At 39.3% G+C, this 16,246-nt stretch overlaps 1 protein-coding gene across 1 annotated transcript in view; it reads left to right on the forward strand.

Annotated features, from left to right (window-relative positions):
• Window positions 1-13,314: 13,314 nt before the first annotated feature.
• chrm3a (cholinergic receptor, muscarinic 3a) overlaps window positions 13,315-16,246 on the forward strand; it is a 77,460-nt gene continuing 74,528 nt past the window's right edge. Inside the window, exon 1 of the mRNA XM_005727385.1 lies at window positions 13,315-13,538. The gene's annotated coding sequence lies outside the window, so the exon portion shown is untranslated. The remainder of the gene's footprint in view (window positions 13,539-16,246) is intronic.

Consider the following 16,246-nt stretch of genomic DNA (forward strand, 5'->3'; position numbering starts at 1 on the left):
AATACAACTTGCCTAATAATTCTGCACTCCCTGTACAGACTGCAGTTTTTTCCCGTTGGTGGTGAAAGAACCAGAGAACCACCAAGTAATAAGAGGAGGGCAAACATGCTTGTGTCTAATTTCTTTGTCAATCCATCAATCAAAGAGTAGTTCAAATCCACCACAGCAAAACGAACCCCAAGTAAGTAGGTACATAGCCCTGGCCACAATATCAGACCCTAGCTTTCTTCTAGCAAAGCATGGAAAATGTAAGCCAAAGTTTCAAAATTGTAAACATTTATTTTGCCATACAGACAAAGAGGAGCTGCATTTTCAAGAAGTGCCTGAAGATTGGCAGTCACACAGTGGTAGGTCCAGTTAGCGGTGTTGTCTTTTCTGATAGGAGTTCTTTATCTGACTGTGGCCCTTTCCACACCAGCATTCAGACGTTTATTGATTCCTGTTATTATCTGTTCTAAACACTTGCTTTTCATTGTCAGCTTTCCTTTCTAATAGGATCTATTCCCTTCCGGCTCCATACCTTTATCACTTCTACAAACTCTCTTTCTTTCACCTGCACACTCCCTCATGGACATGCACAAACACACTTCACTCTGTCTCTTATCTAGGTCCTTTGTACGGCGTAAATAAGCTTCAGAGTAGGTAGACAGACACTTACTTTGTCATTGGGATTGTTCAGTTACCTTGACCTGCAGCTGCTCATCTCCAATTCAACTTTTCTGGACCCAATTGTAGTTCCCTCAACTGTGTCCCCCCCCCCCCCTCTGCTTTTGCTCCTTTTGCTCCTCTGTCTGTGTAAGTGGATGGTGCAAGGATTCATATCACAGGGAGTGACTGAGATAAAGTTTTATTCATTTGATTTCTCTCTTTCTGAAAAAGCAAAACAAAAAACAAAGACACATATCGTCATCAACACTTGAAACTCTGAATAAAAACAAAGGGAGGAGGGGGAGGGGGGCAAACCTAGTTTCTGATTTTAGTTCTTTTAATTGTCTCCATAAATTTGGCTTAATCTGTCAACTGAAATTGCATTATGATGATTGGCACAGGAGGGTAGGGGGATTTTAACTGTTCTACGGAGCACTAATTAGTTCCTCACCTGGCCCAATTTAGAGCGAGCAGCCAACACGTCACAACCCTTCATCGTCTTTTCTAACAAGCAACACAAACATTTCATCCTGCCTGTTTATGCTGTTCTGTTTACTTAAGGCGCGCACACACACAGACTCACAGAAGGGTGCGCACACAACTATTTGAGCGTCGTTCAATTAGGTAGCTTTATAATTTGATGTTTTTGAAACTTGGCTCAGTGGTGTTTACAGTAGTGGGAAATTAATTTTATTCCCATGCATGAGCTGTTTGTTAAAGAGGGAGCAATAATAATAAGAACGGTTTTGCTCGTGCAGTTCAACATTAAAGCCAACTTTTTATGTGAAGTCGACCCCAGACAAACTACAAAGCGCACCACATTTTTTCAAGTAGTTCTCAACAATGACACTTGGACAATATTTGGTGACCAAAGATAACAGCTGTTTTTAAGACCAGAATTTATGGTGGCGTTTTATTGGACTGAATTATGTTTAAGCTCAAATATTTGTTGTACTATCATTCCATCATTTTATAAATGTGTTATGGATTAAAATATCCGTTTTAAGAAGTAGTTTATGACTGAAGCTCATCATATAAAATCGAATAATAGATGTTATTTGGGACTTTGGGATTTGAAGGCTGAGTATGAATCTTTAAACTTAAGAGGCTAAAGTGCCGTGAAAGGTAAACTTAATTATGTGTGTGGGAAAAGGTTTCATTAGCATGCATAAGCGGTGCGCAGCTATAAGTATTCAGAAGTGGCCATTTGAACTTAATTTAAATATCCGTGCACTGGTCTGTTTCTATTTAAAGTATTAAAGAAGAGAAATTAAATTGATTTTGAAGTGATATCACAAATACAGGACCGCTGTGAATTCATGCATGATTGTGTGGGCAACTAAACCTATTTCTGTCTCGTCCTCTGTTTGCCTTTCTTGCCGTCTCTCCTTGTGGGCACTCGTCCTCCCAGATGTTATTTGCACCTGCGCTACATGCTGTGTCAGTCTTCTCAGTGGCGGCAGCATCTTGGCAGTGCTCGATGCGGAACCAATAACACAGAGGTGTGATCATATACACATCAGGATCATGGCACAGTGGCAAAATGGTATTTAAGAACACACACCCACACCAATGCACACACGCAACCCTTCATATGAGTACTTTTTTGGTACATTTTTAGTCATTGCTGACTTGCTGGAGTCCCCACCAAGAGATAAAAACACGCACACAGAAACACATTTAACGTCACTTTGTGATGCAGGATTTTTGTAAGAAAGGTGCAGCCAAAGGGAAAGTTTGTTTACCTGAGAGATGTGAAAAGTATCAGTACTTAATTGAAGTCCAGCTCAGAAGATGCGCGTGGAGCAAACGCCGATTGAAGGCAGATATGTCTGCTTAGAACATTTTACATCTCGTCTACTTCCTTAATTAATTTTGGTTGGAGCTTTTCAAATCTTTTTTTTTTTCAGATCTCTGTATCTTAAGTAAAGCGCGCATGAAATGCTTGATACTTATTTTCAAATATTGAAGGAGGGAGACATCTGATGGCATTTAAAATGTTCAAATGGGTCAAAACATGAAAAGTGAATATTTGAGTTTCCATACACTAGCAAGAAATAAAGTTAAAGCGTGCTAGTGTGTAGATTAAGAATAGCTTATTTTGTTTCCTCTTGTTTTCCACTCTGTTATGTTACTCTGGGGGATATGACAAATAGTCTCTATTTTAATGTCAAAAACTTACAGGTTTGTTTATGTTGCCTGTGATGCCTAAGTAAAAACAGGTATGAGATATATTTTTGCCTGAGTTGCATTTCATATTACTCACCCACTACTAAAAGCAAAATCATCCAAATGTATGGATTTGTGCAAACAGTTGTCTAGTGAAATGTATGTATCCCCATAACTTTGGCAATTTGCTGAATCTTTCTTTTGTGCCACAGTTCCTGGCCTGCCAAGCTAAACTGTAATAAAATTGATGATCCCCTAACTTTTCTTCTAGGGCATGTTCATCCAAACCCAGTATGAACATGCAGTTATACAACAAGCAATAAGAATCATGGCCGTCTCCCAACATCCCCACTTCTCTGAATATGAATCTTTGCCATCAGAAAACCCAGGGTGCCAAAGTGCAAAACAAACAGCCTGAAGCCATCATTTGTCCCAGCCATTAAACTGCTGAAAACCATAATTAAAGACTAGTAGAACAGAGCAATGCATAATACTTTAACCCGTTTTAAATCCTTAGAAAATCATTTCTGGATGATTAAAAGTGATTAGATGGTCTAATGCTCTTTCTAATATATGTTTTTAGTATGTTTACAGTCCTGTGAAAAACTAAATACACCGTAACTGCTCTGTAGGAAATAAGTGGGTAAGCTGCTAATCAAATGCACTTGATTAACAGATCCTCAGCAAGTATGAGCACCTCTATAAAAGCAAAACATTTAGCAGTTTAGTTTTGTCAGGCCATACAAAAAACCCAAGAGCTATATCTCAGACTCTACTGGCCTCTCTTAGCATGTTAAATGTTGAAGTTCATGTCAGTACAATTAGAAAAAGTCTGAGGAAGTAGGTGACTCCTAATTTAGTTGTTTTCTCTAGGTTTATTGTATTTTTGCAGCCTGATGATAAATGGTAAATGGTCTGTATTTATATAGCGCTTTACTAGTCCCTAAGGACCCCAAAGCGCTTTACATATCCAGTCATCCACCCATTCACACACTGGGGAATGTGTGTGATGATAACTTCCTTAAGTTGCATTGACATGCCATCTTTTGGGCCCCATATTGAAAGTTCCAGTGAACAACAACCAAATGCAAATTCAACACTTTGAATTAATTCCAGATATTTTAACTGGCCATAAAACTCCATGCCAGTCAATTGTCAAATTACTTTTGAGTCTTTGAGTGTGTAAAATGTTTGTTATTCCTAAACAGTTATTGCAATACTGCTGTTAAAGCCATTTAATGAAAACTGAATGTTTGCACAACTTATGCGTCTAACTGCATCATGTCACATTTTAGCATTATTTTTTGCCTCATATTCCTATTTCTGTGCAAATAACTGAAACTAATATAGTGATACTGTCTTGGTTGCATGTAAACTTACTATGTAAAAAGTGCTTAACGCCAACTAGCCTGGGTTAATAGCTCACTATGAAAATGTTACCATGCTGAGGGTAAAATTTAGCTCAAATAATCAATGTTTGAAAGTACAACACCCCCACAGCTGCTAGTTGAGCTGTTATTATCTCGTATATCAAAAGTGTCACATCTCACCTCTTGTAGATTTTAGTTCGAATAAATCATGTGTGCAAATATCCCCTCATGAGGTAAAGAGACATTATGAACTGGTAAGAGAACTCTTTCTCCCAGTCAATCAAAACAGTGTGATCCAGTATTATCCTGCAAGCCTGACTGGGATGGCTCTGATTAGTCCTGCATGAGGAGCTAATATGAGTCTAACAACCAGGACCAGATGTGCTCTTTGTTCAGAAGGTTGGTGCGAATGGGGATATTTATCAGCACTTAGCCTGACTGTATAAGTGCAAAGAGATAGAAAGAGTAAATCTGGGGTGCTCAAAGGTAGACATGCAGGCAGGCATGCGCTGTATATATGGCCAGGCAGCATGCGTACTAATTCGTCATAGCATTCATCCCTTTATTCGCCTTTGCTTATCTTGATTATTTCTCCCATCCCTTAGATCTCTTTGGGATTTTTAACATCTGGACGTCTGGATGTCCAATTCAGAATAAGTAGTCAAGCCAAGAATCTGCTCGAAAGACAAAAAGGACAAGCTCAGTTACTTTGGCCTTTGAGATTAAGCTGTTATCCAGTACATATAAGGGTTCAAAAAGCAGAAATTGTGCTCCATGAAAATTCATTCATTCATTTCTTGTTTTTCTATCATTTGTTTTTTTCGCTGTTACACTCTCATTCCTTATCACGCAGACACACACGCCCCATGAGTGCTCGGATTTTGAACTGTAAAACCCCGATTGAATTTCTTTCTTTTATGAATATTGGGAGATCAGTATTTGACTAGCCAGGTGCACAGTTGGTAAATCACAGAAAATGAGAAGAGCTGGGACTTTGGGAGGACAGACAAAAGCGGCATATGGTGAGCAAGTGGTTGGTCTATTGCATACTGATACAAACAAGTGATTCATGCACTTTGGCATTGTATTGTTGGATGTGGGGAAAGCCCTGTAGTGGCTCAAGGAGGAATTAGTCCAACTGGGTCTGTCGAAGCTCCGAGCCATGCTGTTAAGTTATCTCAAGCATGGAAAAGCTTCAGTCTATCCCTGGTGTGCTTGTGAGACACAGAATGGGAATAAATACGATTCAATGTAAAACTCTGCTGTGATTTTGACTTTCAGCTGCATTTTGTAGTGTGTTGACAGTATACTTACTGACGGGCTTACTGAGGAAAAAGAGAAAGGGGTCAAAAGATTAATAATTACATTCGGGTTCTTTATCTAAAGGGATGTTCCGTACCAGTAATAGCGATAATTAATTAGCTTACTCCTTTGGAGTAATTAAAACCCTCGATAATCTGACTTTGTTCAGACAGAGTGGATTCTGACTGCTGATAGATGGGACATGGAGAAACAAGGCGAAACAGGAAAGTCTAGGGTGACACAATGTGTTAACTTGCAGAGTCATTTATTTACGCTGCGTCTCACTGATGTTTGTTGAAGCTCCTCGGTTCACTCTAGCAGTCATTTAAAATTTCATATAATAGCGTTGGAGAATATGAGGGATTTTGTGAAGGACACTGTGTAACATGCATTACAATGATACAATGCTGACAGCTTCTTCACCTTGAGCCTGACACTGACAAAACATGCAGTTGAAGCAGAAGCAATCTCACTGTTGCTTGAATTTTAAAGAGGCTTTACTAATCTTACACGTGAAGATTAATTTCTTTGTTATAGGAGGCACCACTTAGTTTATAACATATTCTGGGGTTCTGCACAAACTTTCTTTAGTCTGAAAGAAAGACTTTGATAATATGACTGCGATCCCACTAAGGTTATACTAATTTTTTGTATAAAATGTACTTATTTGTGAAGCAAAACTTGAAGTGAAAGATGGTAATCAAGCTGGATTGTGTGAAGGGTCACACAGTCAGTGGGACCTGCCCTCTGCTGCTTCCATTTTCATATTCTTTTGCAAACCAACGCTTTATAGATGTGCAATACTACATCACTAAAGCTTAGCTTTGATATGATGGGGCGGATATGTCAGTGAATGGTGTGGATATGTTTAAGAAGTGCACCTGGCTATAAATGGGAATGGAAAATAGAAGTTCTGATGTATTATGGCACGGTAAAATATTTACTTTGAAGGAAAACTGTTCTTTAATAGCAGTACTTCTCCAGGCTTTCTGAAGGTCTTTCAGAGTGTTTCTTTGGACAATGAATACTTTTGCTCTCATTTTTCAGTCCAGCCCTTGTACCCGATCATATTCACGAGGAGTGCTTTTTTATTTGTTTGTTGAGCCATTTAACACTGACATATGAATCATTCGAGAATGAAAAAGGCACTTAACTCAAGGGATGAACAAGTGTTGTGTCTACACATAACAGAAAATACACACCCAACAGAAAACATACACAGAAAGAACCGATTTTAAATGGTATCTTTGTTGCTAGTAACGTGTCCAATTTCTTTGGTTGAACCTATAAAAAAATGCCAAGCATAACTGTTTGACGGGAAAAAAATAGAATTTGTGACCAACAATGTTAAAAGAATTAGCCAGGCAGTTGCCACAACTCAACACGGTGTATAGTGTGTTATTAAAAAATTATGAGGGATCTGACAGAAAAATCTGAAGATGTGGCAGTGAAACAAACTATTTACAGTAGATGAACAGTATCTGAAAGCCATCTTCTAAGAAAAAACAAGAAATCCAGCCAAGACCTGACATTGAACCTGGTAGATGCAACTAGCCTTTCAGCAATCCAGCTTCTGTTCACTAAAGCCTCTGCAGAAAAGGTCTCAGTTGAAGGGTGGCTGTCGGAGAAACAGGGAGAAAAGTCTGAGATGTGCCAAATTACACAAGACCTGGGCTAAACATCAGTGGCAAAATCTGTGGGGATCTTGTCGAAATTGTTGGAATTGTGAACACAGAAAGATTTTGATCATTCAGTACCTTCTTTAAAGTGTGTGAGCGGCAACAGCTTCATTGCCAATGCAGTAAAAGCAAACCTAGACAGAAAAACCCCCACTTTCAATTATGGATTGGCCTCCCCCAGAGCCCGGACATTAAACTTTACCGAAGCAGTGTGGGATCATCTTAACAGAGCATGGAACAACAACACAGCTAACAATAAAGGAAACGAATAGGAATAAAGGAAAGCATACCAAAGACTGAAACTCGGTTTTTGCCTCGTGTATTGTATTTCGACTTATATTTGCATATCTTTCAATAAATCATTGCTTTTATTCCAAATGTTCCTGGCAAAATATAAAGAAACGAGGAACGACTCTTTTGCATAGTGCTCTATGTATTATTATGTATTTTCATTAGTAGTATATGTATTATTATTATGTTTCAACAAATACAATCAAAATTATAATCAGCTTTATGCTAAAGTAAAAGAGAAATGTTATTTTCTCAATGGATCCAGTGAAGATGCTACTTTATACCAAGTCAGCTGGATGAAATAAGGAACTATTTTTTTTTATCTTAAATATTAGTCAGTTTTTAAGTGGTGATTCTGGTGGTAATCACATTTTTTTTCTGTGTTTTATCTCAGACAACTGTTCTGATAGTGTCTCCAACTTTGGTGCCAGGTTGAATCTAACCTAACCGACTACTAAATCAGAGCTGAGTGTAATGATGATTGACTCCAGCCTTTAGTCAGCATGTGTCACCCCTCTAGTCTGAAAGAAGCACTTTCTATCTACTAAGCTCGACTGGATTTTGATTACGCTTTGTCAGAAGATGACACAAGCTCTAACCACAGGCTGTTGACCTCTGAGTGATTACTGGCTGATTGCCCTCTCCATGGTTTCCTTCATAACGGAATCATTCAGGCTGAAATTCAAACCTTTGGATGCACAGCAATTGCTGGTTAAGTTTGGAATAAATTTCTGATCGTCTGAGATTGCACAAAGGGTTTTAAAGTACGCATAGCTTGGTAATGAGGAATATCTAGCAAGATATTTTGCCTAACCATCTTTACTTTGAAGAGCTTCTGTGGCTCCTTTATTTTGTTTACTGTTTCTCACTGCTCATCTTTTCTGTCAGTGCCCTCCTCTCACCCAAGCAGTCGGGGCAGATGGTCTCCCTCCTCTGGTTCTCCCAGAGGTTTTTGCCCTTTTAAAAGGGAGAAATTTTCTCCCTACTGTCGTCAAATCCTTGCTCAAAGGGTATGTTAGGTTTGTCTTGATTGTTAGATCTTTGGCATGGGATGGCGTGTTGTGAAATACATTCTGCAGGGAGACAGAGAGAGACTGGGCTTACTTACATATTCTGCTGACAACTTGTTAAAGGACAAGGGTGACAGCAGAGATGACAAGTCGTGGTATGATTAAGGTTACTGCTAAAATTCCAAGAAAAATACTGAATTCTTTGGGCAGAGGGAGAGGATTAGACTTTTTATTCATGTGAAGAGAGGGATGTCAAGATGCCTATAAAAGGGAAAATGCTGGACTGAATGTGTCCAAAAACCTAAACAAAAGTTGAAGTTGGAGAGGAGAGAAAAGAGGGGGATCATTGTGAAGCTGGGATTGGTGGATAATTCAACACTTCATTTGTATTCTGATGCCAGAATCTCATTGCACATGTCATGAAAGGACATGGTTACATATACACAGAAACCACACACAGAAAAATCATCCCCGGGCTGTTAGCTTCTAATTATTTCCCCCCCCCCAAAAAAAACATGCATTCTAAATCAAAAAGCCCTCCAGTAAATCAAAGACTTGTGTTATTCATCACATCATCACCACCAGCGCCCAGCATCAAAATATGGGAATGCATAGTAATCAGTTTTCTTTCTGTACATGCTGCTTGTTTACATATTCAAAGAAACTGTATGGGAAAAAATGTTGAGATAATTATCTCTTAGAGGTGATAATTTGTTTATGTGTTTTCCAGAAATATTTGCCAACATGAGGTTTTAAACCTTTATATCAGTTTGTCTGAGCTGTAATCATTAGTGGAAATTACTCATGCTGTGAAATTAGAAACGTAAGATCAGACAGGCAATATTTTGTGCCGAGTATCACCGAGAATAACTCCAAGCGTGGATCCTGAAACACTTTGTGATTTGAAGCAGTGATGCATGCTGTTTTCATGCTGTGACATTGTTCAAATTTTTATCTACGAGGCCCCGAAAGACAAATTATTAAAATGAAAGTGATTCTACCCATTCCGTCCCAAGCCCCCTTTTTTTGTCCGTTTAAACGCGATCGTGGCTCAAGAGTTGGGAGTTCGCCTTGTAATCGGAAGGTTGCCAGTTCGAGCCCCGGCTTAGACAGTCTCGGTCGTTGTGTCCTTGGGCAAGACACTTCACCCGTTGCCTACTGGTGGAGGTCAGAGGACCCGGTGGCGCCAGTGTCCGGCAGCCTCGCCTCTGTCAGTGCGCCCCAGGGTGGCTGTGGCTACAATGTAGCTGCCATCACCAGTGTGTGAATGTGTGGATGACTGGATGTGTAAAGCGCTTTGGGGTCCTTAGGGACTAGTAAAGCGCTATACAAATACAGGCCATTTAACTGCTTTTTTTCTGTTTTTGCCGACTCAGACTATGACTATGAACACACGAAATAATTCTTCATCTGTTTTCCGTATGAAGCATAACTTTGTTTTAGCCACCCAAACTTTTAATTATGATCCAGATTTGTATTATTATCTTTGCTTTTCCCATTCTATAAAGGATTTTTGCAATTATAGAGACTGCAGTTTGTTCATTTTGATGACCAGGCCTTTGGAGTACAGCAAACTCACTGTCATGGTCAAGAAACCAAACCAGTTTGAGACGATTTGAGCTTTGTGACAGTGACAGTTATGGGTACCCTGTCTCATAAAGAGATGGTCAGGGTCAGCAAAATGAACTCAGGTAGGCTGTGGCCCTGAAAAAATGCAATCCAGTTTTATTTATATGGCGCCAAATCACAAAAACGTTCACCTCAAGGTTGCTTTATCCATCCTAAGGTAAAGCCCCTACAATAATACTACCAGCTAAGGGACCAAAAGTGTACCGAGATTCATTACACCACTAAAATCAGCCTAAACTACTGATACAAGGCAGGATGGGTCCATGCTTTCTTCTCGGTTACACCACATTCTGAGCCTACCATCTGAATATTGCAGCAGAAATCTTGACTCATCAGATCAGGCAACAGTTTTTCAAATCGTATGTTGTCCACTTTTAGTGAGCCCTCCTGTTTCCTGTTCTTAGTGGCACCGTTTGTGGTCTTTTGCTGCTAGGTCTTCTACTTCAAATGTCTGTCTGAGATCCTCTTCTGCATAACTTGATTATAACAAGTGGTTATTTCAGTTAGTCTTAACTTTCTAACACAAAATAACTCCTGCTCACTGGATATTTTCTCTTTTTCATTCTTTGCAAACATAGAGATGACGGGGTGGGAAACTAGATCAACAATTTCTGAAATACTCAGAATGTTAGATTAGCACGGGAATACTCTGACCAGAGATGTTGAAGTTTAGTATATGAGCAAAACTCTTGACCTTGACTGTTAAGGCTGCTTCTTTCACATAAAAAGACATGACTGGATAGGTCGAATGTAGAGTTACCTGAGATTTGTGAAATGGATGAATTGGTTTAGTTTTGATTGATTAGTTTTGAGCTTGAATTAACACTAACACACACTTTTCATTTAGGGGCATTGAGTGTTGAGATTACTACCCTAAGGTCTTTCTCTTGTTGCGAGAATGGTTTCATCATTCACATTGATTTTTTTGAGTTATTTTCATACTTTAGTTATCACTCTGGGTGTAACCTTTTTTGTGCAGAAAGCTCTGAGCGTTTTCTGTCTCAGTACCCATCAATGAAGAAATTAGATTTGCTTCTAGGCAGGCAGCTGTGTTTCAATATTATTTTGTTAAAGAAAATCTATGAAAATCTAAATCCAGCTTGTCATCAATTTGTGTTTGCAGACGGTTACTGAATGCGATGCATATTTATTTGCATTATTCATCCAAACAGGATTTTTTTAAAAACAATTTAGATTTGAATTTTATTTCTGAAAAATAAACCACAAGTATTTGTAGTAACCTCACCATATATTTTTTACAGGTTCATTGTGCAGTCACAAACAAAAACACTTGTGTTTTTTTCTGAATACACCTTGCAGTTTTTACCACTTTTTGCCCTGCAGTGAACTTTGTTGGCAAACCTTTTCAGTCTGTTTTCTCCATATTTTATTTACTTCCCCTCAGACATTTTTTTGCCTAACCTTTGCATACAGAACCTTGCTTTTTCAGCAAAAGCTATAGATTTGTTCAGTTACCATGCAGGTAAAAATTTATTTCCCTATTATTTCTGAGTACTCGGGTATTTTGTTGATACCTTTGACTTGAATGAAAGAGACCATTATGAAGTGAAAACTGTGTCTGTAGACCAGTGGCCTACAGTAACTTTGTTATCAGTGTGCTCATGCAGTTCTTGAGGAATCAGACAGTGTGAAATTGCACGATGGTGAATGTTGAGGCTCAGCTTAGAGTTTGTGTTTATCAAAACTCTTATGCTAGATGTACTGGACTAGAACCACAGACTGGCATCTCTTTACTTTTATTATTATTATTATTATTATTATTATTATTATTATTATTATTATTATTATTATTATTATTATGTATGACTTGGAAAAGAAATTATGACACAAGACCAAATATGAATTTTACCTGGGGAGTTCTGACACTTTTTTTCTATTACATGCTTTTTACACTTTAGGTAAGTAATCTATGCAGTGATCATTGCGGTGTAGGTTATTCCCAATGTCCCAGATGTAATTTGCAACCTTCATTTGAAATGTTTGCTTCTTTGGCCTGGTGTAGACAATACTGAAATAAAATCTTTTCTATCAATATTTGTCCCTATTCTAACTTCATTATATAGCTTTTGGTTTTCTGCTTTGAATCTCTATAAATTATCCAAGATTCTTTTAATACCCACAGATTAACCAGTCTGTGAGGTCACAGGCGAGTACACGGCACATCCAACGTGAACACCACCACAGGCTTACTACATCAGCAGCTGTCTAAGCCATCCCTTGCATCTCCTTACAACAGACACAACATTATGTAAGCCGTTACACACATATACGCCAGCATCCAGATTGAAAGAATTGGTTCGGCACTCGCAGGGTGCAAACGAGGTGCTGATGGGAAAGCACACGCAGACAGTGTCATATAGCCTACAAGGCATTAGGATGATGAGAGAACTGTAACATGTTGGAGGTATCCAGCACAATATCCTATTAATCTCTCTACCCATTCTATATTTTCATAGAAATATTGCCCGCGCAGTGGGAACAGGAAATGTGGGCCGAGGGTCTGCAGTGAGTCTGAGCAGGAAGCTCTGAGGTTTCATTCCACAAGTCCCTGCAGCCAGGCGTAATTGGCTTCCACATTCCTCCAAGGATTACCACTCACTTCTTATTTGTGTTTATATATAAAAAAATTAAAACATTTGCTTTGGCTCCCTTAATTACGCTCAGTGTCAAAACAGACACTGTTTCTACTTGCCTTGTTTTTTTTTTCTTACATTTGGTGAAATAATAAACAAGTGAGTGGACATTTCAGCTCTTATTGAACACATCCAAAGGTTTTCTATCTGTTTTTATGTGTAAGGATCGATGGAAGGCTACAATAAACAACCTGGAGATATTTTTATTTGTATGTTTTATTTACAAAAATAAAACCAAAAAGAATGTATATCATTGCTCATAATATAGGAAATATGAAATATTTTGTGTGAACTCAAAAACTTGAAGCTTTGGCCATGACACCGTCTGCAGTTGGGCAAACGTAGCTGAAGCAGTGAGAAACCTGACTGTGTGGAATCGGGTATGACTTTTACAGATTTGTCAGTCTAATCTGCCGCTGTGTGCAATGACTTCCTCCGGTTCCCCAGAGCTATTGTCTATGAATGAATATGGACTTCTTTTATTCCACGGGTGTGCCACCTGCCGGTGCGTCACGGCTCCTCTGACCAATCCCACCGCAGTGACTCTCCGTGCGCCCTTGGAGATCCCGCGGTGCTCCTGACATCGCCGCCCAATCCACGTCTCGGTGACAGTAGAAGGTGCCGAGCCCCATTAGCTTAGTACCGTTAGCGCTTCAGATGTGATTAGATTGGACTGCCGTACTGCTGATGTGCCAAACATGGACGCGTGACAAGTTTCCCTGGATTGTCTTTTCCTCATCTACTTCTGCCGCTTTTGACCGCGCACGCATCCGCAAACGATGTGAGGTAGGTGTGCATAAGACAAAAAGCGAAAGTTTGGGAAATATTTTGTCAAGAAAATTATATTTTTACACCCCCACAAACGATTTACAGCTGCTTTATTGTGCCGCGTTTTTCGTCCCAAAACGCTTCACTTTGAAGTTCCGGAAAATCTGAATAAAATTACATGCGCTTGTTTTCAAAGCGAACACATTATATACAGGATAGCAATGCGGGTTCGATTGAGATCTGCTTTTGTTTAGATGCAAGTTTGAGAAAACAAGTGCCACTGCCGTCCGCCGGCTCAGCATCCATGCCCAACCCTTCGCGCTCTTCACGTCTGTCCTGTAAAAAGACGACGTGGCTTCTGAAGCGTTATGCTTTAGTAAAGTTGAAAATCATAAATTCCTATCATGAGCAAAATCTTGAATTACCAGAAGTTCGACAAAAATCTCCAAAAAGAAGCACATTCTCACCAAAAGAGGTCGTCCTTAATGCGCAGCGTGTTCTTCGTCTTGTGGCACATTCACATTATTTGCTTTCCTAATATAAAGAATTTGTTTCTGTATTGCTGTGGTCCGGGAAGCAAATTAATAGCATTATTATATGGCAATTGGAAGGCATTTATTAACTCGAATGACTGTTTATTTATGATGTCCATAGATGGCAATGTGAAGGAATGTTCCCTCTCAGTGAGGGAACATTTGACTTTACACTGGATAATGAGTAAGAACAGAGGCAATGGCATCTGTGCCATAGTGCAAATATTTTTCTTTTAGTCCACTGCAGCAGTTATTCATCACACAAACCAGAGTGTGAGTTTGACAACACAGTAGCTGTAAAGAAATGACAGACTCCTATACACTCTGTGATTCCTTTACAGTTTTTGTAAACCTCGATAGTTTTAATACGTTGCACATATCAACACTACCAGCATGTTTTTTATATCTATATATCAACAAAACCATTGTTAGGGAACAGTGCGTCAGGTTCCGTATTGTGCTGAATGCTGGGTCGGTGACAAGTCTGTTAAAGGGTGAACAGGAATGTGTTGCGATGATTATGACTTTCCATTGCCTCCTTTGTTGAGAAATGCAGTGAGGACATTCACAAAAGAGAAAAAAGACACATGAGAGAGAAGGTGAACAGCAATAGAGCTTTCACTGTGTGATGTATTGTTTGCGGCCCGGTCAATATTGGTTGACTAATATTTTTTTCAGGCTTTCCTCTCTTGATCGATGGTTTTGTTGTGGACGGTGCTACTGTTGTATTGATCATCATTATGACTTTTCCAAATAGGCTGTGGGTGGAGGACAGTACTACTGATCCTGGCGACAGGTCTAGATGGCTCTAAAGAACATGAAAATGTCTTAGCTTTTATCTTCTACACCTGTTGTTCTGCTCATACTTTAGGTTCCAAACTTGTTGATATCTACTGATATAAAAAAATAAGATGTGAGGTATTACAAGTATTTATAGGACTGATGTGAGGTGATAGTCTTCTATCGTTGGTAAGCAAAAGTCAAACTGTTTCCCTCCACTAAGTTTGATCATTAGAAGGAGTGGCTTGGATTTACTTTTTGAGAGTTTAATGATAAAATCAATGCTTCGTTTATGCCTGTTTGGCAATACCTCAAGCGTAGAATCAACACGGGAAACAGTAACCCAGGCTGCGACTTCCTGTAACAAAACTGTAAATATGCTGCACAAATCCATACAACAAAAGCGGCAGATTTCTACACAAATCCCCATCTTATCCATTTCAGTTGTTCATTAAAGTGTGCCAGATGTTTTAAGCAATGACTGGCACAGACAGTGGTGCATATGTATTAAAAAATGACAGGCTGCATGAAAAACAAGTCAAATCAAGTCAAGTCAAGTTGGCTTTATTGTCACTTCAACCATATACAATTTAACAGTACACAGTGAGGTGAAACAACATTCCTCCAAACAAACAAACAAACACAAGAATGCAGAATACTAGATGAAATAAATAATTTATGATTCAGACAAAGGCATCAGTACAAGAGTAAAACCCTGAGGCTGCAGTGTACTTTGACTGGCACCACCAGGCTACTTTTAGAGCAGAAAATAGGAGACAGTGATGGGTATTTTACAGGAGTCAGCTGGCCAAACAGACTGGCTAACTCCCCCATTGGGTTTCATTAGAGCTCGTCTTGATGTTAAAGCCTGTTTAATCCACTTTCACAGCCACACAGACCACAACAGAGCAAAGAACAGTGTCTATCTTTAGACAGCACATGGGCAGAAACTTTTCCATCTCAGTTCAATTATTAAAACAATAACACAAATTCCTTGTAGCTGGCCTTTAAATGTCTCAGTTTGAGAGGCTCCCTGGGCAAAACTGTGTGCTTCTGGTAATCACTGAAACCGATGGGACCGGCGTTTTCAGCTTCAGATAGAAGGGTGTCAATCAGTGCATGCTCAGTTATCTTATCCATAAACAGCTTTGCACTCCTTCTTGCATCCCCCCTTGTTCCTCCTGTGGGTAGATGGGCTGCTGCAGGGTGTGATTACGGTAAAGCCTTATGAGGTGAGTGCTTTGCCTGTTTGTCTTCGTCTCTGCTCTCTCTGGGCAGCTACTGTTGTTGTCCCAGGTTCATAGCGCCTGTTTTGCTTCAGAGACTCAATGCTGGGAAGACACTGGCTTCAGATACCTAACAGGCAGCTTGACATCTTTGACATTTAAAGCAGAAATATATATATATATATAT

This window comes from Pundamilia nyererei, unplaced genomic scaffold, assembly GCF_000239375.1.
Source record: "Pundamilia nyererei isolate P.nyererei 1_Seehausen unplaced genomic scaffold, PunNye1.0 scaffold00024, whole genome shotgun sequence".
NCBI classification, from domain to species: domain Eukaryota; kingdom Metazoa; phylum Chordata; class Actinopteri; order Cichliformes; family Cichlidae; genus Pundamilia; species Pundamilia nyererei.